This window comes from Podarcis filfolensis, assembly GCF_964270895.1.
Source record: "Podarcis filfolensis genome assembly, chromosome: 5".
Classification (NCBI taxonomy): Eukaryota; Metazoa; Chordata; class Lepidosauria; order Squamata; family Lacertidae; genus Podarcis; species Podarcis filfolensis.
Genome location: NC_139608.1, coordinates 40,509,409 through 40,532,490, shown reverse-complemented (window position 1 = coordinate 40,532,490; position 23,082 = coordinate 40,509,409). Strand labels below are relative to the sequence as shown.

At 43.4% G+C, this 23,082-nt stretch overlaps 1 protein-coding gene and 1 long non-coding RNA gene across 9 annotated transcripts in view; both read left to right on the top strand.

The window, feature by feature from the left end:
* ARHGEF4 (Rho guanine nucleotide exchange factor 4) overlaps nucleotides 1–23,082 on the top strand; it is a 159,320-nt gene that overhangs the window by 121,540 nt on the left and 14,698 nt on the right. The gene's annotated exons all lie outside the window — the stretch shown is intronic.
* On the top strand, nucleotides 171–4,681 carry LOC310763218. Its single transcript, XR_014548542.1, has 2 exons — nucleotides 171–817; nucleotides 1,170–4,681. It is a non-coding gene; the product is annotated as an uncharacterized lncRNA (long non-coding RNA).

Here is a 23,082-nt window from a genome sequence, read left to right as displayed (position 1 = left end):
TTCCATTTCTGTCTACTGCTATTGCCGTTATGCAATATCTGAAGAAGCACCTGCATTAATCTTATTAATTTTGTTAGTTTACTTTTGCCTACTCAGCTCATAGCTGTATTTTTTTAATGAATGCCACATTTGATTAACAGCATCAAAATTGTTTTCAAAATTGGGCTATTGGCTCTTCATCTTTCAATCCTAGATATCATCTGATATCTTGTAGAGACTAATTCAATAAAAGTCTCCATCTGCAGACTGAGTCTGAATGCAAACCTCCAGGCTTCAACAGCTAACTGGATTTTTGTACCCATGCCTCCCCCTCCTCTTCCCCAACCCCTGCTTGGGCAGTGCCTAGCTTGATAAAGAATTCTGGAGAACTCAAAAGCTTGCACCCTATTTGCCAACATTTTGGCTGATCTTAATAAAGATACTTCAGAGCTGTGCATTTTGGAGGGTTCCTCTCCCCCCTTATGGACCAACACAGCTGCCTTTGGTTTTTTTGCCTCCACTTCTGTAACCCTGCTTGAAAGACCCACATTTTCCTTGCTGCCCTCCCCGCTCTCCTCCGTTGCTAGGGCTTGCATGTATCCTAGCTACAGCGCTTAGCAAATAGCTGACTAGCTCTTTAGAAAGCCAGTATCGCCGCTGAGATCTCTGGGCTCCAGCACACGCAACCCTCTTCCTATAGGAGCTTCACTCAGCTAATGCTTATGGAGGCAGTTACTTTGCTGAAGATGAAGTGGGAAGCTGGTGCTTTGCTGAGATAAAACCAAAAAACAAAAACCAGATAAGGAGGATTGCTTGGGGGAAGAGGATGTACTTGCATGTGCGTGTATTATGCTCGGAAGCCGATCATAATAATGGCTGTACCGAATTGATCAGGTTTTGCTTCCTGACAGCTGCAGAAATGCCTCTATTGTTTGTAGCCCCCTCCCCTGCCTCCCCTCACGCTTTCTTCCAGAAACAGCGCTGCTGCTAACCTGCTAAGACGCTGTTTTTCGAGGGGCTGAGGCCAATCCCAGACATGGCGAAGGGGTCGAACCAGAGCAGGCACAAATGGAGTGCGCTTCACACATTCCTCCGGTGCAACATGAACCCGGAAACGCAGCGCGTGGTGGTCTTTGTCATTCTGCTCTTTCTCATCATCATTAATGTTGTGCTCATGTTTCTCCTGGCAGTTTACTGAGAAGCAGGATTGTTGTTGCGTGGCAAAGAGTGGCTGGGGCTTCCAGGATTGGGCTGCAGACCAGCAGGTCAGCTCGTCATTGTCTGATTCAGGTTCGCCTTGTCTTCTGTCGTAGCCATGTGTCTGAGCATGTCTCCTGTGATTATTCATCGGCGCACTGTATCCCTGGCTCTCCCTGTTCCTGTTGCCTGTGCCTTGCCAGCCAGAGCAGCATCACATCTTGGAAAGGGAAGAAGTAATGCGGCCAGCTTGGTTAACTGAGTCGCTGCCGGCCACCTCTGGCCGTAATCACAATGATGCTGCATACAGACACACTCCGCCTCTTAGCTGAATGGACTTGGAAGTGCTCAGCAGACTCTATCTATGCACTCCATTGGCTTGTTAAGTGGCACTTATTTGATGAACTATTATACAAGAAAACGGCTACATGTCTGCAGCTGCTGTGAGAAAAGCCCAATCCATTAGAGCAAGTATTGCTCTCTAATTGTGACCATCGGGGCTTCGAGAATATGTGTGCTGGGATGTGAGTAATGCCCAATTAGCTGTAATTGATTAATGGTGGATCATTAGAGTACATCAGGAATCTATGTTTATGTTCAGCGACTGCCCTGTGGAATGTATGTCTTCACTGGCTTTTATCCCATTTTCTTAATGACTTCAGAGTGCTTATGTGTAGAGAAACATGTAAAAAAAATATGTTGGTGGGATCTTTGGACAAGAAACTGCCTTTGTCCCTTCTGTTTCTAGCTGAAATATTGAGGTGTTGTGGGAGAGCTGATCCAGTCCTCTTAAAATGGATAAAGCCAACTCGATAATCAACTTGGAAATGATATATTTTTATTTACCAGTCTTGTTCCATCTGGAAATTCAGACACTGATGGATTGAAAGTGGGAGTGAGGGGAGGCAAGGGAAAAGCAGTCAGGCTGGTAGTGTCAAAGGCAACTGATTCTTCAAGAAACACTGAAGTTCAAATAAATCCTGTGACATTGTCCAATGGAAAATTCACAAGTGTGGCTTGCTTCCCAAGCCTTGAGTAGAAATCCAGCCCTCCAGAAACGCAACAAACCCCTTACTGGCATTGAAGTTGCAAAGCAAGAACTTTCAGGTGTGTTCATCTCACGTGGTCCAATATTTGATAATGAAACTGCTCTCTTCTCCTTGGAGTTTAATGCTAATTCCACCCTAAAAGAACTGAATCCATTATCAAGAGCCATTCTTTCTAAGTTATGTGTGTGTCGTGTTCTGTGCAGTCTTCTCCATTCCTACTAGTTACATGAGTCACTCTGTTGTTGTGCTAGACACCTTCTTTTTTAAAGAAAGCTCATTTTGAAAATACTTTGTGATTTTTGGCACATGGAAGAAGCAAGCCTGGGATACACTCAGAGATGTAAGCCTGACAGCTAGTTAGTTCTCAGAATGGTTTTTGCATAGACTTTATTCATCTGAACAGGCAATCCCATTCTGCACTTAAGGCAAACCAAACAACACAAGAGCATGTAGCATTTCTTAAATGTATTGTTTTCTTAGTTTAATGTAAAGTTGGGAAAAATAAACCCAACCAAAAATCTGTTTTACTTGTCTGGCTAAAAGCCTAATTTCCTCTATGGACATTGTATAACTTTAGAGAGTAGTTGCGTGGGGCGGGGGGAGTTTGCTTTCATGACGAAATTAAAAAAAAAATGAAAGGCCTCAGCTTGGTTTTCTTAGCTCCAGCTTCTGCTACAATTTCCATTCTTCTTTGCTTACTGCTTTGAGCAACATATTTGGAAAGGCAGTGTATACATTTTAAATATAAATAAATGTTGTATGCTGCAGCAGTCTGCAGTGTTAATAAAGAAACAAACAGAACTTTTGTTTTGCCATAGCCAGAAATAAAATACTGAGGGCCAATTCATATTTATTTATTTTCATATTTATTTATTTTATAATCAAGCTCTTTGCCTTGATTGAATGTGTGTCATTCATCCCCAAATCAAGTCAAGTTGTGCCACTAGTTCTGGCATTAGTTGTCCACAAATGTAGAATGCAGATGTGAACCCAGTTAACCTCCATTGTTCCTGATCCAGCAGGTAGTATGTAAAAAGAGCCTCTGCTTACATACACAGACCTTCATAACTGGATCAGGATGCGCCTCTAAGAATTCATTACAAACCCAGATGGCTGGCGAGCGTACAATGAGAAACATTGGTGCTGGGGAGAGCCCAATTTTTGACCATGCAAATCAGCCCTGACAAATACCCAATGCTTTCTATACACTGTATCCTGAGAGAGCTATAAGAAAAAGAGTTCTGAGGCTGTTTTGTCAATAAGATTCCTCATGCATTTATTCATGGCATATTGTAAATTTCTAATGTTGGTGCTTGACATTTAAAAATTGAATAAATTCTGGCTTCTTATAAAAAGAACTGTTATAACTGTTCCTCAAAATAAAGCCAAACTGTATTCAAATAAACATGGATGGAAATGTGTGTCAATTAACCCTCAGTAGGCAATAACCAAATTACTAGTTACTGGGACTTTACACTTCAACAGAGGTATGTAGCAGCATGAACATTGTCAGATGTGAGCTGCTTATGACTGCATTTATATCCTTCCTTTCTTCCATGAGGGAATTTGAAGTAGCATGTGTGGTGCTCCCACACAATTTCTATCCATGCAGTCACCTGTCTTGTGTGCCTTTTGGATAATAAATTGCTGGACTTGCACACCTTCAAGATCTAGAGTTTGAGGTGGGAGGAATCGATAATGATCACCTTTCCTTGCCTTAAGAAAGTGTGTGTGTCCCACTAAAACTTAGAGCCTAGCCTTGAAAAGCGGGCAGGAATAGATCTTATTAGTAATTCTGTGACAGCAATGTGATAAACAGTAATAACATTGTACATTATGACATCGAAAGGAAAGTAAGTAACATTCCTTGCTTCTCTAGCAGGCACTCCAAAATCATATCTGACTGTAATGACTCCCTAGTGAGGTTCATATATATATATTTGTATAAAGTGTTGCTTGCTACTCAGATAAGGTATCAAATTTGTCTCCCTCTTCTGATATTTTTTGCCAGTATCCCATCTTTTTTAGGAGGTTGTTCTATTTATCTTTCATTTCCAAAGGTGAACCTTGCCTTTCTAAATAATTAGGCAAAGAAATATACATCTAAGACAATAAAACATTAGCAATGTATCCGCCTGATAAAAAAGCATACATTTCTAAGATCCATAGCAGGTGAAAAGCAAATTCAGAAAACCACATTCCTAAAAGCCTGTTGGGAAATAAAAGCCTTCGTTGCTTGCTAAGGAGACAGGCAAGCTTCTTTTTCCAGGACACATAAAAGACCCAGCTGCCCCCTTTATGTTAGTGAATGAGAGGTGAGGGAACAGAACAGGACCTCTACCCTTGACCTCAGAGCCTGGACATCTCATATGGATGGGGGTAATTACTGAGATTATTATTTTTATTATTTATTATTCCTCCAAATAACAGGGCAGTTCACAACATAAAAATACAAATAAGAACACAGAATACAGAATAAAACAAGAACAAAAACCAATAACTCCCCTCTCACAAAACATTTAAAAGGCTATAGAATGTTCAATCAGCCAAAGTCTCTTGGTTATAGAGAAATGTTTTGCCTGGTGCCTAAAGATATGTGATGAAGGTGCTGGGTGAGCCTTCCTAGGGAGAGCATTCTGCAAATGGGAAGCCACTTCAGAAAAGGCCCATTCTCATGTTGCTGCCCTCTGGGCAGCCTCATAAATACTGCATTATAGTAATCCAACCTGGAAGTGACCATCACATGAGTGACTGAAGCTCAGGAAAGGGCACAGCAGCTGGTAAAAGGCACTGCTAGCTCGTTCCACTACCTCTGTATCCAGGGACTCAGCTATACAGCTGCAAATAAAATGTTTTAAATGTGTTGTAAAGTGCAATATACAAGTGTTCTATGCCAAATTCAATGTATTTTTCAAAATGTTTAAAAAAAAAAGCATTTTCATGGTTTTTTTTTTATATGTGTGTAGATTCCACCCAGGAGCAAGGCTGCTAGATCTAGGAGTACCCCAAGCTGTATGGTTGCTGCACAATTGTACCTAGGTTTCGAGAATCACCGACCAACAGTACCTGGATTAAGCTTCACTTTGTTGACTGAACAAACAGAGCTGACCCCAGGCACTGATTTAGAACTTCCAATTCCTTCCTGGAAATAGCAGGATGTGCACTGCCTTTATCCGTCAAGATTATGGGCTGTCTCCCAACCAGAGCTAGTTTAGGTCACAGATTTTCTATACCTTTTAGCCCTGTTATAGCACCTGATTATCAGGGATGTAGATGTACCCTACTAACTTTTTAAACTAATGTTAGCAGTATTTTTGAGGAAAGAACACAGCAGCTGGTAGAGAAGTTCCTGGAGGGTATGTGCGATCAAGGATGACAGCTGCCATTGCTAGGTGGAATATCCACTTGTAAAGAGTCCCATGAGTTTGGGCAGCAGTATGATAAGGTCCCTCCAAGGCACAGATATCCTCTTCTCACCACAGCCTGCCAGGATATCTCTTTTGTTCTTGAATGGCAGCAATAGCACACACAGGACCTTAACCAAGGAAAGCTCCTGGGATTCATGAGTAAACTGTCTCTGACCCAATTTGTGTATATGCAGCAGAAGTGCTAATGCTTTTCCTAGAGCAAACTACTTCATACTTCTGGAAGGGGGTTGCAGGTTTGAATTATTTGTACACTGCTCTTCATCCAAAGATGAAATTAACTCCTACACAGAAAAATAAACCCAAAAGAAGACTAGGCTGATACTACTTTTTTACATGCAAGAAAAAGCGTTGTTGGGGCAAGTGGGGAGCATTTAAACATGCAACTCCTCTCCTGTGCTCTCCTCCATGGGGGGAAAAAAAACCACAACTTGATCTCGCTATATGTTTAAAATGGGCTTTTAAAAAGAAGAATGAACAGATGAGAGAAAACCATGTTTTCATCATAACAGCAAATGCAATATTTAGGCTGCAACCCTATATACCTATTTGGGAGTAAGTCTCATTGAACTCAGTAGGGCTTACTTCTGTCTAAGATTGTACTGATAGTTAGACTAATCACTCAAAACCTTTTGATCAACTGAATATGTACACCTGGTTCAAACAGGGCCCAATGAGGTGATCAGGATTGTACCTGCTGCCTCCCACCTGAATGTTAATTTTTAAAATATAAGTATGTATCAAAAATTGCAAATGACAGTCATTATCTTAGAAGAGGCATTCTCCCTCTTTCACACAGGAGGAAATGCCTCTTCTAATATGGTAAATGATCATATAGACAGCATCTGAATACAAAGAAATTGTGCTTCATTCCAATTTGATTCATCAACCATTCAAAACTCATACAATCAATAGACCTTGTTAACTGGATGACACAACAGCACATAAAATACTTTCCATTTACAAGGTGCTTGTGAGTGTTCAAAGTGTTTCACTGTCAAGCTTGAGACAGATGTTCAGTAAGAGAGTAAGAGTTAAGGGACACCTAGAAAGTAACACACCAGAGCCAGGTAGACCTTGTTGCTCAGGCAAGATCTCAGATCAGAAAGAAATAGTGATGCTGGGGGAAATTGATGTTTTGCAAACTCCAATACAAGCTGATGTGATCTGCATTTCATGGACTAATGCGTGAACCAAACTTCCCACCTCTCAAATTTTTCGATGTAGTTCTTGACTCATTTTTTTAAAAGTGTATGTTGAGAGAAAAACACATAAAACGGCATTTAAACAGAAACTTACATTTAAAAATACATGTCAAAGTGTGATGTTCATGCAAATTAAAAACCACTATGGGAAAATTATTGCAGAAATAGGACAGAACAGACTTGGGAATACTTGAGGGCTGGAAACATGCTCCATGCTGCAGTCATGATAACTTTCTGACAACATGCCTCAGCTGCACACAGTAGCAAACTGAAGCAAACTATCCTTAGCAGCTAGATTTCAATAACTCTTACAACAACTAAGCTAGAAAAGGGCTTAATATTATTACCACCATTCCCATGCTGCAGGTAGAAGGCTGAGACTGAGAGATTGTGGCGTGCTTAAGGTGACCTAGTGAGTTCATGGTTGGGGTGACATTTGAACATGGGATTTCCTGACTCATAACTCTCATTCTTCATGGCTGATCTCTCCAGGTGCGGCTGGAAGAGACCCCTGCCTGAAACCCTGAAGAGCCAATGCCCTTCAGTATGGACAATACTGAGCTTAGTGGGCCATTGGTTCCTATGTTGGTTCACCCAGTGTCCTCGGTGTCTTAGCGTTTTGACTAATCGTGTTGCTATCCAGGGACTCATGAAGACTCCCCTGTACCTCATTGTTAAACCTGAATGCACTCTGGCCTCATCCAGTGTTTTGGGAAAGTTGTCAAATCCATCATTCTGGTGAATGGCCAAACCTTTTAAGTTAACCTTTGCTTGCCTTCTTCAGCTGCTTACAGTGCCTGTATCTGCCCATGCAAGAAGGCTTCTTTGCCTTAAAACCTTTATATCTCTTCAAAAAGAACTAATTGGTCACTACTTAGAGACTGTGACTCATTCAAAGTGCTCTCAGAGCTCAGCGTGGAAACACCCCTCCCTAATCATTGTAGATAAAAGAAGAACATTTAGCACTTTCAAGTCTACTGGTCCTGTAGCTTGTGGCCCTGGCGGGGAAAAAAAAAATGCTGGGAGGAAGAAGGAAGTTAGTTTTGTCTGCAATCCTAGCATTACTTCTAATTACATTTAATACTTACCTCAGGGGAAGAAACAGCAGGGGAGCCTCTCATCATCTTTTCTTTCAAAATAGAGGCCTGTTCCCTCAGACAGCCTCAAAACACATTGTGGCTTTAAGGAGGGATTAAAGAAATCCATCATCTATCAGTGACTATTAACCATGGTAACTAAATTGTCAGAGCAAGTATCAGGGCCAGCCCTATCATAAGGGGGAGGGAGAGAGCCCTTCAGGTAGTAGGTGGAAGGGTGGCAGTACTGGCTTCACCCCTGGTTTTTGCTACTCAACCCACTAGCTGCAGAGCAAGCCGATCAGGCGCCTGGGGCGGCGCACGTGCCCTGCACCCGGGGGCGGGGCCAGCCGCCTGCAGGGGTGGGGCCAGCCAGGGCAGAATGCTCCACGGGGCCTCTGAGGAATCTGCCTGCTTCCTCCCACTCAGCCACCTTACAGCGTGGAGCCTGCGGGTGCCCAAGCCACTGCGTCACTCCCAGGAGAGACGCGTGGCTCGGGCACACTGCAGGCCCCGCGGTAAGTGCTGCCCACCATTTTGTCACCCCCCAAGTGATGACACCTGGGGCTGACCGCCCCCACAGCACCCCCTTCTTCCGCCCCTGCAACCCACCAGGCTTTCCCATCTGTTAGAGGTACCCTCCCTTAAAGTACTCTGCTGCCCTCAGGACATTGTGCCCTTCTTATTTGTTGGCATCAATCTTAAGGTTACCAGATTTTTTTCAATGAATCCAGGGACACTTTTCAACTACTAAATAGATGGATTTTGTATGGGGACTGATTTGTAAATCCGGGGACTGTCCCTGGGAAATGGGGACATCTGGTAACTTTCATCTTGGCAGACAATGGAAGTCAACCCATTGGAGAGTGTCTATAGGTACTGATATAGGAGCCCTTCACCAGAGTTAAAAAGATTCATCTAATGCAGATGGAATGGCTTCAGGTGGGGGAAATCTTATCTTTTTGCTCCAGACTGTAAAATGGGTTGGTTTTGAGCAGCATACAACTAAATACAACTAAATATAAGATTCAAGGGGCAGGGAGAGAGAGGCTATTTCACTCATGTCTGGAGTTGGGCTTACAGAAGAATTTTCTTAGCCACTGTTATAAACAGGAAGTTGGATGAGATGGACCTTTGCTCTGATGCAGTAAAGTTCTTATTAAGGGCCTAACTACACATATGTTACCAACATGATTAGCAGTTAACACCAATACCACAAGTTCCTTCTAAATGCTTAGTTCCATTACCTCTGCATCCAGTGTTTTCCACTGCTGATTTGTGAAGCTCTGTATATACACAATCCACACCTATCCTGTGGTTTCCTGAGAAACACTGCATTTTGATGCTCCCCCCCCAGCTTCAAACTGAATTGAAAATGTAAGCCATATGAACACAGCAATGGTTCCTTCTACACCTGCTGGTGCGGACAGAAATTGAGAATTTGGGAAAACACCAAGCTGTACTGATGTCTACAACAATGTGACAATGCAAGTTGAAAATGCAAAAGAGAAACCCGACCCTGCTGTGTTTTAAGGCAGTAATGTGTACACATGCTCCCATGTGCTGAAGAGTAGGAACAGGAGAGTGATTAAGCCAGCAAGAATCCAGAGGACATTCTCCCTTTCTCCTGAGTAGACTCTTCCTGGGGTATAACCATGGTAATTATGTCTTTTGGCATCTACACAGGTACCCTTATGCCAGCTTGCTGTTTGCCACTCCTTTAGCTCCTGCATTTACTCTCAAGACCCTTGGGAGCAAAGAGTGAGAACTGGGCACTGACGCAGGGCTTGGCTGTAGCCATAGCGTGTATAAAAGGACCCAGCCAAAACATCCTTGATACGGGGTACTTCAGGCTACCTTGGGATCAGGTCCATGACCAGGTCCTCAGTTGTACTGGGGATTGCTGCGGGATCCTAAATCACCTTCTTGGATGAGGTTTCTCCCAGGGTCTGAGTCAGGTGGGAGTCTGACCATGGTGTGATTTTTTTTACTGAGATGGAAGGGAGGGAAGGTCTTAAACATCTCTGTGCATTATCAATGATAATGCCCCACGCCTGTACCTAGAATTTTTTTTTGAAAAACAAACACCTAGAGTAATAAAATGGGTACAATGAACATGCAGAAGATTGATAAAGTTTGCAGCTGCTGCCCCCTCCATTAATTGATTGTTTCTTTGTGCACATCTTACATATGTGCAATATATATGCATGTAAGGTTCTGTGCACTAACTAGAACTTCTGTGCTAAGTTCAAAGGACAAATGAAAGTTAGGATAGCTGATGCTCAGAGAGAGAGAATGGCTGTATACCCCACTTCACCCATGATTAAGTTGGCCCCAGGAACCTTTTATTTAGACCATCCCAGCTCTACTTCTGGCATGTGTGAAAGAATGCTAAGGCAGCTATTTGCTTATTTTACCCCATGCTCCCAGGCAATGTTCTATGAAAGGGGGTCTCTGATCATTATCTGCTGCCTTTCTGATTTATTTCCCATCCCAAGGCAGCAGTCTGAATGCATGGGAAGCTTGTTTTCAAATGAATAAATGATGCTATCAGCTATTCTTTGAATTTGCTGTTATTTTGAGCAAAAGCATTCATGACATGTCTGAGATAACATACACAATGAGAAGCATACATATTTGTGATGTGCTCATGAGCATGTTAAGCCTTGAATAAACTACATACAATGGAATTAATTGCTGTTATCTTTTAAACTCTCTTGGCCTCCTTCTCTGACCCCTGAAGTCTTGAGATGTTTCCAACATTCCCAAATGCTCAACATTTTCTGCACATATGCTGTCTTGTAAAAAATAGCACAAGTAAGCCTGGATCTTCACAACCTTGGTTGAATTAAAGATCAACTCAAATAGCATGGGGATGCTCATTGTCTCCCATTCTCTCTTGAAATGATGCTACCTGGTATGAGGTTTTTGTAATATGTAGAATAATACTCTTACTGTTATTCTTTCTTTCTTTTCTTTTCTTTTTTTGAGAATGTTACACAGGGCAGAAATTGTGCCATTCTATTTTTTAAGGTCTGAAAAAATAAAAAGGTTGTTTGCCAAGGGTACACAAAGTTAGATGTCAGGAAAGTCTCTCTTAGGACACTACATTCCATAGCAGGGAGCCATAACAAAAAATGAAAAACAAAAACACACCTTTCCCCACAAGCCTCCTGTTGTACCTTACTTGGTGGGGCCATTCAGTGCAGGATCCTGAAATAAGATTTCATGGACTGGGTAGGGATGTTTGGAGACGTGGACTTTTGAGCGCTCTGGTCCCAAGCTATGAAGGGTGCTAAAGGTCAAAATTAGCACCATGAATTGGGCCTAGAAATGAGCTAGGGATCCCTCTCAGCTCTACACTTCTAGGATTCTATGAAGATGGCAAAGCAATGGTATGTTGTGTTCATATCACCCAGTCCCATTTAGCAGTTTCTCTGCCATATGCTCTGTTAACTGACATTTCCAGTCCACCTTTCCAGTCCACATTTCCAGTCACAGGCAGACTCATATATAAAACATTGCAGTACTTTGAACAGGAGGTTACCAGGGCATGACTAAATGAAGCAAGGCCAGTTCTGTCCAGGTGGGGTCCTAGGTGATGTTCGTCTTCTCTACTGTATGGCTGTATGTGAATGCACCCATGCTTCTAGCACTCATACATTGCAATTTTACATTTCAAAAAGGAAATGAAGAAATTGTTGTTACTCTCTACTAATTCTGTTCCCAGAATAGCCAGAGCCTTTTGCAGCTACATTGGAAACATCTGGCATTATGTATGGAGTTTGTGCTGGAGGGAGAGAGCACAAATTCCCAGCAGCTGATGGTCCTAGGCCCAGTGCATTGAGCTTGGCCTTCTGTTCATTCTTCATTGCAGCCCTAGAGAAACAGCAAACAGGATTTGGGGTGAAGTCAGACCACCAACTGTTGGGTTCTGTCAGTAACTCACAGAGATCTCCATCAAAGCTCAAATCCCAAATGCTGAATGGAGAAAAAGGAATTGGCCAGCAGGGTTAGGGGAAACAGGAACTGTTAAGCTACTGGAGCCACTTTAGGGCTAAAGGTTGCATGAAGCTGCTTAGGGCACTTTATGGCTTTTAGATGGGCTCAAACTGTTTAAGCTGATTTAAAGCTTTAGATCAGTTTAAGTTCTCTGTGTCTTAGGGTTTAAAAATTTATCAATCAAAGTCTTTTATATTGTTTTAGAAGCAAGAATGTTTATTTTGTAGCATTGCAAATCAATTAAAGCATTTTTATTACAATTATGATATCTCAATACATATTAAATAAAGTAAGGTAGCAGTCTAAGAAACAATGCAAAGCATGTAATGTATTGTTTGTGAGATAATTGTTAAAACCTTCCTTTCCAGCGACCCTCTGAGGCATATGTGGGAGCTCCCTTGTGCCCAGGGAACATTGTTTCACTGTCAGGGATATTATTTTAATGTTCATAATCACTGCTTATAAAACATTAATCTGTTACTTTAATTTGGAGGCAAATTTTAATTAATTTTCAACAGTTGCAAAAAGTATCTACTGATAATCAGATGAAAGCGAAGCATTTGTGGTAGAAAGCTCAACTTCAACCTGCCTGCCAAAAGTTGGTGCTAAAAAAAAAAGAATTGGGGGGGGGGTTGGTTCACATCCAGCATGTATCCAGGAAAAGGAAGTTCCACAGTTGCAGGGTAACCTTCAAGAACACCATCTGACATGCTGTTACTGTCTGGGACCCCAGTGGGGCACAGAATGTAAAACAGGGTGGCTAACCTCTGGTCCTCCAGTTATTGTTGGACTCTAGCTCTTATTAGCCCCAGCCAGCATGACCAATGGTCAGAGTGAAGGGGATCTGCTGTCTAACAACATCTAGAGGGCCACAGATTAACATTCCCTGGTGTACAGGGTGATTCTGTTCAGAATAGTGATGGAAAGGCTGCAGAATGGAATAAGGAGACTCAGGCTTAAGAATTGCCTATGCTATGCAGGACTTCCACTGACAGGACTGATTAAATGAGTCCTGTGCCATATACTGCAATTTTATTACCCCAACACACACAAAGAGTTAAATACTGAGGAAAATACCACAAGCAAAACTTTAAATATTGAGATGCCAAGTAATAATGATAACGAGGTTGGCTGGGGCTCCCCTTTAAAATAAGTTGGTAGGCTGGTGGGCCTGCTTGAGCCCCACACTACCTCCCTCCACAGAAGCTTACATATGGAGATATGTCACCACTGGACAAACATTTCCATAGAAGATCAGGGGCACAAGGAAGAAACGCTGCCTCTTCTCTGCCTTTGAAAAAGTTGTAGATTATTCCAGGTGTCCCAAGCACTGATGCAGTACCACTGAAGGAATATTACTCTGGTGCAGGAATTCAAGTAGCTCAGTCAGCTCTTGTTGCTAGAACCAAGTTGCTAGCAATGTATTCCTGTTACGTGTCATCTTCAAACATGATTATCTTTCTTCCCCTTCTTGACAGTTATATGAATGTGCTGGACAGTCCTGTATCTGTATCAAGGTTACATCAGTGCAAAAGGTCAACTTGGTATTTCCTCCCATTTTGACATTGATTAGGTGTTCCTTGTTGAGTTTAGCTTTCCAGCCAACTCTTTAACGTCAACATTTGAGCTGTCAAGTCTGTCCAGAAAGGTGCTATAACCTTGCAGCTGTGCTTGGCATGCCACCCACTTTTGCAATGTTACACTGACCCAGCTGTCATAGCTGTTGGCACACTCCAGCCTATGTCTTCGCTCGGCAACTCTTAGGTGTGGTAAGTGAATCCCTACTGAGAATCTACCATAACTGGAGTTCAAAATCTATCAGAGGAAGTCTTGCTGCATCAGAAAAAAAGGTGGAAGTTCAACTAATTGAGTATTCAAGCATGCTCTGAAGAGCATGCACTTATTTGAAATACATCTATTTTGCAGGGTGCAATGGTAGCTTTGGGGGCAATGGCCACTTTTGCTTTTGGGGCACACACACCCTCCCCGAATTTATAGATGGTGTGGATAATGCAGGCAGATGCAAAGGACGACAGCGTTCCTGCACCTTTAATTGCTGGGTGGTGGAGGGAATTTCTGCTGAAACTCTATTTTACAGAACAGTTAGAGGTGCAGGAGCTCCGCCCTCTTTAGCATCTGGCCACCCTAGTTGTGGTTGACTGGCCTGCAAATCCATTTGTGAGGAAAGATTCTGGTATGTCCCAGGTCCCCTGAATTACTGGGGACCCCAGCATGCCCCAGGGAAGAGGGAGATGGGTTCCATTGCAGTGTGCCTGGGATCTGTCTTGCCTTGCTGCTCCCAGCTGGAACCTGGGTGGCATTGCCCCTAGAAGCCAATGAGGGGCTGTGGCTGGGGGCCTGGTTTGGACCAGAGTGAAGACTGCTTTGTCTGGTCCGACCCCAGGAATAAACAAAGATATGCCCAGGAATATCCTCTGCCTCATTGCCAGCATCCCCACCTATCCCACCCTCTTTTGTAGTTGATTATTCATAATTTGTGGGAGGAGTTCTTGGGATGACTTGTGCAGAATATGGTTGTGCATACAGGTCAGTCTCTGGTTAACAGTGACCTGTGAGGGTTTTGCCTTCCCCGTTATATGGCTTCTTTTGTTACAACTTTCCTCTGTTTGGGGAGGCATTGGGCAGGGTCCATAGCTGGGTTAAGCAGGGCATGGGCACCCTGCTTCTTGCTGGAGGGGGGATTCCAAAGTGTCTTGGGGTGCTGCTTATCAGCTGTAGCCACAGCTCAGGGGGCTGTAGGGCCTCAGTGCCCCCAGGTTGTCTGAGGGGGCTCACAATGTGTCAAGTCCAAAACATCAGACCAACTTCCCATTGGAAGGCCAAGTAATTGGGCTAGGTTGGAGACATCAGCCAGCAGATGGACTATTCGATGACAATACCCTTGCCCTATGCCATGCCAAATGGAGGGCTCTCTAACCAAAGCTGTGGCCTTTGTTAAACCCACCCAAATTTCTGAGCAGTTTATTGCTCTAGGACCCTATGCCTTAGCTGTACATGGGCTCACAAACAGTATATCCTTGCTGAACAACTGCTGTATACATAGCATTTTATGCACCTGGTAGAAATAAGTGTGATTTTTTTTCAGATCTTGTGATAAAATATGTTCAGCATTATAGGTGCTGGGTTATTACAGAAGTATTTTAACACAACCAAAGAGCTAAAAGATTAGCACGATGACTATTTCCTAAAATAGCCTTAATCCACAATTTATAAACTGCAGATGAAAGATCTGGGGATCTTTCATCTGCAGGGCAGATCTGCAGGGCAAAGATCTGCAGGGCAGCAGCTGAAGAAGGTGCAAAAAGGGCTTTCTTGTGTGTGTTTCTTGTGGCTGATTAGCTGCTCTCCCTGTGCAAAGGTCAGAGGGGGCAGGGTTTCTGTTGAGGTAGGTGATTAGCTGTGGGAGGAGCTTATCAGAGCTTGCAGGGCAGCGGCGCGCGCCTGGTGGCGCACACAGTTTGATCCAGCTTTTAGATTTAGGGGAGCTAGTCTCAAACGTTTGTTGGGGGAGACCTAGGTTTTTTGGGGGGGATTTATTTGTCCTGTCTTCACGCTTTTTATGATGGAGGACCGCTGTAGTCACCCCCAATGCCACGTTCTCAAGATGGAGGGTGAGGGAACAGCTGCAGTCGCCTGCGCTTCCTGCGCAATGTTTGCCATCTTGCCAAAGGTTGCAGGCAGCTTTACCTGCAGCAATTGCATGTTGATTGCCCTCTTAAAAGACAAAGTCCAGCAACTGGAGGAACGTGTAGCTACGCTCCAAAGAATTAGAGGGCTGGAGCTCTTCTTGGAAGCAACAGAGCACACCGTCTCCACCAAGGAGGAGACAGGGGACTCCCCTGAGAAGGAGGCTAGTTCACCAACACAGGAGCCAGATATATGGAGAAACGTGACTCAAAGAAGTAGGAGGCCCAGGGTTCGCTCTGATTGTTTAGAAATACACAATCACTTTGAGGTCCTCTCCCCTAGCACGGAAGACGAAGAGGAGACTCCATTTGAGGATCTCTCCCTCATTACAGTCAATCAGGTATATGAAGACAAGCAGCAAAGCCAGTCCTCAGGGAATGTGCAGGCGACCTTGGAACGGACAGCTCATGGAAGAACCCCGACCAGACCTAAGAGGAGGCGTGTAGTGGTGATAGGGGATTCCCTACTGAGGGGAACAGAAGCAGTGATCTGTGGGCCTGACAAGATGTCTCGGGAAGTGTGCTGTCTCCCCGGGGCTAAGATCCAAGATGTAACTGAACGACTGCAAGGAATCATAAAACCCACTGACAAATACCCCTTCCTCTTGGTTCATGTGGGAACCAATGACACTGCAAGCAATAGCCTCCAGAAGATCAAAAGAGATTATGAGGCTCTGGGCAGGAAATTGAAGCAATTAAATGCACAAATTGTCATCTCATCTGTCCTCCCAGTTGAACGACGTGGCCCAGGGAGAGAGGGAAAAATAGTGGAAGTGAACAACTGGCTTCGCAAATGGTGTAAACAGGAACGGTTTGGATTCTTAGATCACGGACTGCAGTTTCTTGAAGATGGACTTCTGGCAAGCGATGGGCTGCACCTCACAACGGTTGGGAGGAATGTTTTTGCCAAAAATCTCAGAAACCTCATCAGGAGGGCTTTAAACTGACTAATGTGGGGGAGGGAGACAGTGCTCCTGAAGGTAGGAGTCTATCAATTGATGAAGATGATCATCCAAATGTCATAGACCGAATGGAGCAAACAGCACGCAGACCTAGTGGTGGGAGGAAAAAATCCTTAAATAAGAGACACGGGGGAATGATTAATGGACTTCAGTGTCTGTACACTAATGTGCAAAGCATGGGAAATAAACAAGATGAACTCGAGCTCTTGGTACAGCAAACTAAATATGACATAATAGGCATCACTGAAACCTGGTGGGATAAGTCCCACGATTGGAATGTAATAATGGAGGGATACAATCTATTTCAGAGAAACAGACCAGACAAGAAAGGAGGAGGAGTGGCGTTATATGTCAGGGATGTGTATACCTGTGAAGAGATCCAAGATTTAGAACCTCAAAGCCAAAGTGAGAGCATTTGGGTCAAAATTAAGGGAGAGAAGAATAACAGGGACCTCATTGTGGGAGTTTACTATAGATCCCCAAGCCAAACGGAGGACATAGATGATGCCTTCCTGGAACAGATGGCCAAGCATGCAAAAGGAAGGGAGATAGTAGTAATGGGGGACTTCAATTACCCGGATATTTGTTGGATGTCAAACTCAGCCAAGAGCAGAAGGTCAAACAGATTCCTCACTGGCCTTGCAGACAACTTCATTGTCCAGAAAGTGGGAGAAGCAACAAGAAGAACAGCCATTTTAGATCTGGTCCTAACCAATGTTGATGACCTCGTTAGTGGGGTAGAAGTGGAAGGGTCATTAGGCGCGAGTGATCATGCTCTTCTGAAGTTTACTATACAGCGGAAAGGAGCAGCCAAGCATACTAGGACTCAATTTCTTGACTTTAAGAAAGCTGACTTCATAAAACTTAGCGAAGTGCTGGGTGAGATCCCATGGACAGTAATACTAAAAGGAAAGGGAGTTCATGATGGCTGGGAGTTTGTTAAGAGGGAGATAGTAAAAGCACAACTTCAGGCAATACCAATGAGACGGAAACATGGAAGGTGCCTAAAGAAGCCAGGGTGGCTATCTAAAGAACTTTTAACTGAGTTAAGATTAAAAAAGGATGTGTACAAAAAATGGAAAAGGGGGGAAACCACCAAAGAGGAATTCAAACAAATAGCCAGCACGTGTAGACACAAAGTCAGAAAAGCTAAAGCACAGAATGAACTCAGGCTTGCTAGAGAGGTTAAAAGCAACAAAAAAGGCTTTTATGGGTATGTTTGTAGCAAAAGGAAGAACAAAGAAACAGTGGGGTCACTCAGAGGAGAAGATGGTGAAATGCAAGCAGGGGACACAGAAAGGGCTGAACTCCTCAATGCCTTCTTTGCCTCAGTCTTCTCCGATAAAGAAAACAATGCCCGACCTGAAGAATTTGGAGCAAATGATTCAGCAGAGGAAACACAGCCCAGAATAACTAAGGAGATAGTACAAGAATACTTGGCTAGTCTAGATGTATTCAAGTCTCCAGGGCCAGATGAACTGCATCCAAGAGTATTAAAAGAACTGGCAGATGTGATCTCAGAACCACTGGCAGTCATCTTTGAGAATTCCTGGAGAACAAGCGAAGTCCCGGCAGACTGGAGGAGGGCAAATGTTGTCCCTATTTTCAAAAAGGGGAAAAGAGAGGACCCAAATAATTACCGCCCAGTCAGTCTGACATCAATACCAGGGAAGATTCTGGAGCAGATCATTAAGCAAACAGTCTGTGAGCACCTAGAAAGGAATGCTGTGATCACCAATAGTCAGCATGGATTTCTGAAAAATAAGTCATGTCAGACGAACCTGATCTCGTTTTTTGACAGAATTACAAGCCTGGTAGATGAAGGGAACGCAGTGGATGTAGCCTACCTTGATTTCAGCAAGGCATTTGACAAGGTGCCCCATGATATTCTTGTAAAGAAGCTGGTAAAATGCGGTCTTGACTATGCTACCACTCAGTGGATTTGTAACTGGCTGACTGACCAAACCCAAAGGGTGCTCATCAATGGTTCCTCTTCATCCTGGAGAAGAGTGACTAGTGGGGTGCCACAGGGTTCTGTCTTGGGCCCGGTCTTATTCAACATCTTTATCAACGACTTGGAAGATGGACTCAAGGGTATCCTGATCAAATTTGCAGATGACACCAAACTGGGAGGGGTGGCTAACACCCCAGAGGACAGGATCACACTTCAAAACGACCTTGACAGATTAGAGAACTGGGCCAAAACAAACAAGATGAATTTTAACAGGGAGAAATGTAAAGTATTGCACTTGGGCAAAAAAAATGAGAGGCACAAATACAAGATGGGTGACACCTGGCTTGAGAGCAGTACATGTGAAAAGGATCTAGGAGTCTTGGTTGACCACAAACTTGACATGAGCCAACAGTGTGACGCGGCAGCTAAAAAAGCCAATGCAATTCTGGGCTGCATCAATAGGAGTATAGCATCTAGATCAAGGGAAGTAATAGTGCCACTGTATTCTGCTCTGGTCAGACCTCACCTGGAGTACTGTGTCCAGTTCTGGGCACCACAGTTCAAGAAGGACACTGACAAACTGGAACGTGTCCAGAGGAGGGCAACCAAAATGGTCAAAGGCCTGGAAACGATGCCTTATGAGGAACGGCTAAGGGAGCTGGGCATGTTTAGCCTGGAGAAGAGGAGGTTAAGGGGTGATATGATAGCCATGTTCAAATATATAAAAGGATGTCACATAGAGGAGGGAGAAAGGTTGTTTTCTGCTGCTCCAGAGAAGCGGACACGGAGCAATGGATCCAAACTACAAGAAAGAAGATTCCACCTAAACATTAGGAAGAACTTCCTGACAGTAAGAGCTGTTCGACAGTGGAATTTGCTGCCAAGGAGTGTGGTGGAGTCTCCTTCTTTGGAGGTCTTTAAGCAGAGGCTTGACAACCATATGTCAGGAGTGCTCTGATGGTGTTTCCTGCTTGGCAGGGGGTTGGACTCGATGGCCCTTGTGGTCTCTTCCAACTCTATGATTCTATGATCTGCACCCGCCAAATGTACATATATCTGTTGCCTAGTGCTTCCGCTGCTGCATGCCAACTTATGAGGCAATTATGCAGAGGTGAACCACTTTAGACAAATAAGAGCTGAATGGTTATGATGAGGATGTGCACAGAGATGTATAGTTTGGCAATGTGTATTACTATGCATAGGGATAAATTGCTTCCTCTCAGTGGGAATTACTTTAACCTGGATTAGCTGCGGCTGTTTTGCCTCCCTCTTGGCAATATTTGTTCTGCTCTCAACTCAGAGGCTCTAGTGCAACAAATTCCACTATATCTTTTTTTGTACGGTATACACTTTCTGACATCAAACAATAAACACAAGACTAGAAGACTCTGTAGGGTTTCATCTGTATTTTTTAAGGAGAAGCAAACAGATTGCAGCAGGGCTCTGCTGCAGATACTTAACAACAGCTGCTGATGTGTAAAAATGCTAATGAGCTCTAGCAGCACCTGTGGTACAGTCAATATATCTAGCTTCAGCTATAGGTCTTGCATTTGGGCAGCAAGCACGTTTCTAGCAAGCCAAAAGCCTGGTGTAAAGAAGCTTTCTTAATTTTATACCACAGCAAACTGTGGTGAGATTGGGGCAAGGACCTTTTTAGTATCTTCCAGCTTTGGGCACCAGGAATGATAAATAATATTTAGACCTAGCTACCATTAAAACAGTAAATCTGTGGCTTGGCCATAGCACTTCAGGCTGCAGACTGGGGTTTGCACAGCTTTGTAAATTGCTTCGAGGTTCTGTTAATCAAGCAGCATATACTTTTTCCTAAATAAATCTCAATGCTCCTCCATATGCTCCCCTCACTGGAAATAAGAGTAAAATCTGCACATGGAAACTAGACATCAATGAAAAGGCTAAACTAGAACCCTTCTGTTTGATGTGCTAATGAGAACCAAGATGATACAGTAGCTAGAGAGCTTGACTTAAGTAAGGGAGATCTGGGTTCAAATTCCTACTTGGTCATGAAGCTCACTGAGTGAGTCAGTCACCAGCTCTCTACCTCACCTACACCTTGGTGTGTCCAAATGTGTTATTTTACATATAAACTGGCTTATGTAGAATGCAAAGAGGCATTTCAGGCAGATGATAGTATATGTCATATTGGAAGATTAGCAAGTAAATGAACCTTGATGTTATGGCTGATGTTACTAGATATGGGGATAGAGTTGGTTTCTGGGTTTGTTGCAGAGTTTGGTGCTTGTGTTTGTGTGGCTCTTACGTGTCCTGTTGTTGGTGAGCAGCTGTTCTAGGTTAGGGGACTGTCTGAAAACAAGGAGGGGCCTACCATTCTAAGACCTCCAAAAAGGAAATATCCAAGATGGGACCATAGATCACTGATGCACAATATTGGAGTGGCTTTGGAGTTGTAGACTAGATGAGTTCTTCTATTGGACCATAACAGCATAGCATTTATTCTTCTTTTAAACAAATAGTAAGAAGACTTTTGAATAGTGCCTGCATTGTGGGCATGAGTATGCCATTGTTCACTGCTGATGACTGGTACCATGACATTCTCATGACCTCTGCCTCTATGATACTCACAATTCCAGCAAGAGCAAATTGTGGCTTACGTGCAGGAAGTTGTAATGTGCTTTGGATTCTTCTTGCAACAGAAACATTTGGGTAAAACATATTTGGATTCTCTGTAACAAATGGGTAGCAACTGCACTTTCCTTGCACAATAAATTGCTTGGAAAGTTCGTCTTAAATTGTGGTGCCCAGAACAGGTTTGGTCTGGCCAAGGCGGAATAGAATGGTACTATTACTTCCCTTGATCTGGACACTATACTTCTGTTGATGCAGCCGAGAATAGCATTAGCTTTTCTTTCTTTTTTTCCTTCTTTTTGCTGCTGCATCACACTGTTGACTCGTGTTAAGCTTGTGGTCCACCAAGACCCCTGGATCCTTTTCACATGTACTGCTAGTATGCCAGGTGTCCCTCATCATGCTGAATCACTTCGCTTTATTTTATACCTTTATATATTCCGCATTCAACAAAAGTCCTCCAAGTGGCTCACAGTTTGTAAAGTACGTTTTATGAAGTATTCATAGGAGGCAGTGAAATGCGTGTAACCTTATATATAGTTTATCTCCATCTGTTGCCTCTGCTTTAAAATATGTGTTTGTGTGTGTTTTCTTAGCTTCATCTGTGTTTGATGAAGCTCAAGTTCGGTTTGCAAAGATATAATTAGCTCACTGCATAGCAATATGATTGCAACGCAAAGCAGTCTTTCTGCAGCACATTCCTATTACCCTTGCTAAGTGAAGCATGAGAATGAAGCAGAGCAAATGACACCATCAGCTTCACTAGATAATTGTGAACCCCAACCTCATGCTTGGCAAAAAGCTTATCCACATTTAAAAGTTAACATGACTCCCATGTAGAATGAAATTACCTGCCTGCTTATGTAGATGAATGCTCCTCATCATGCTGGTCATAACTTTCTGTGGCGCTCTTTGCCATAATATTTAACCGTACTGCAATATTGTATTATGGAACAAATTAATAGCCTTAACTCCTATGTGTGTTTAGTTTACTCAGAAGTAAATCCATTGCTGTTCCAGCGTCCTAATTCCCAGAGAGGTATGCTTAAAACTGCAGTCTTAGGACACAGTGGCACTTATTTCTGAGTAATCATGCATAGGATTCAGGGCCAGCCCAGGAAGCTTTTGGGTGGGGTAAAACAGAAAAGGCCACCCCTGCCTCCTCCTCCTCCTCCTCCTCCTCCTCCTCCTCCTGCCAGCAGCCATGTACCCATTGCCATCCTGCTGCCACCTGGTGGTGGGCACATGGCAGACGGGCATGCAGCAGCGGGTGCATGGTGGAATAAGAGGTGACCCACAAGTACAGGAGGCAGATCTGCCACCCCTTGCAGCTGTCCAGAGCCTGCCACCTTGAGGCCACCGTCTCATCTCACCTTTTGGGCAGGCGGGCCCTGATAGGATTTGCTCTGCAACAAGTGAAAAAGCTCTGTCATGGAAAGGAGGCATTTAATTGCAACTACTGGTAGCCTTTGAGTCCAACAGATGGGAATATGGAGGGAGAGAGGGAGAGAGAGAGAGAGAGAGAGAGAGAGAGAGAGAGAGAGAGAGAGAGAGAGAGAATGGTTAAATCTGTGGTGTTATATTAGTTAATAGGTAAATTTAGGGAAGAAAAATCAACCAGACAGATTAAGCTAAATCATTATTTGTAAAGATAAATGGAACATGAAAGGAGGGCTTGGTCCTTACTGATGGGCACCTTGTCACACAGAATAACTTTGAAATCCAAAATGTATTTCTTGCATATTGGTGATGCATGCAAACTCTCTCCAGATGACTCCTGATGCAGGAGAGAAGGAATGCAATCTTAAAATAATAATATATTGCCCAGATTTTTACATAAAGCTATGGCACACCAAGTCCTTCTGTAGCACAAGCTCAATAGTAGAAATAAATGAGGCTGCCAGGTTAACATAGTTGTGTTT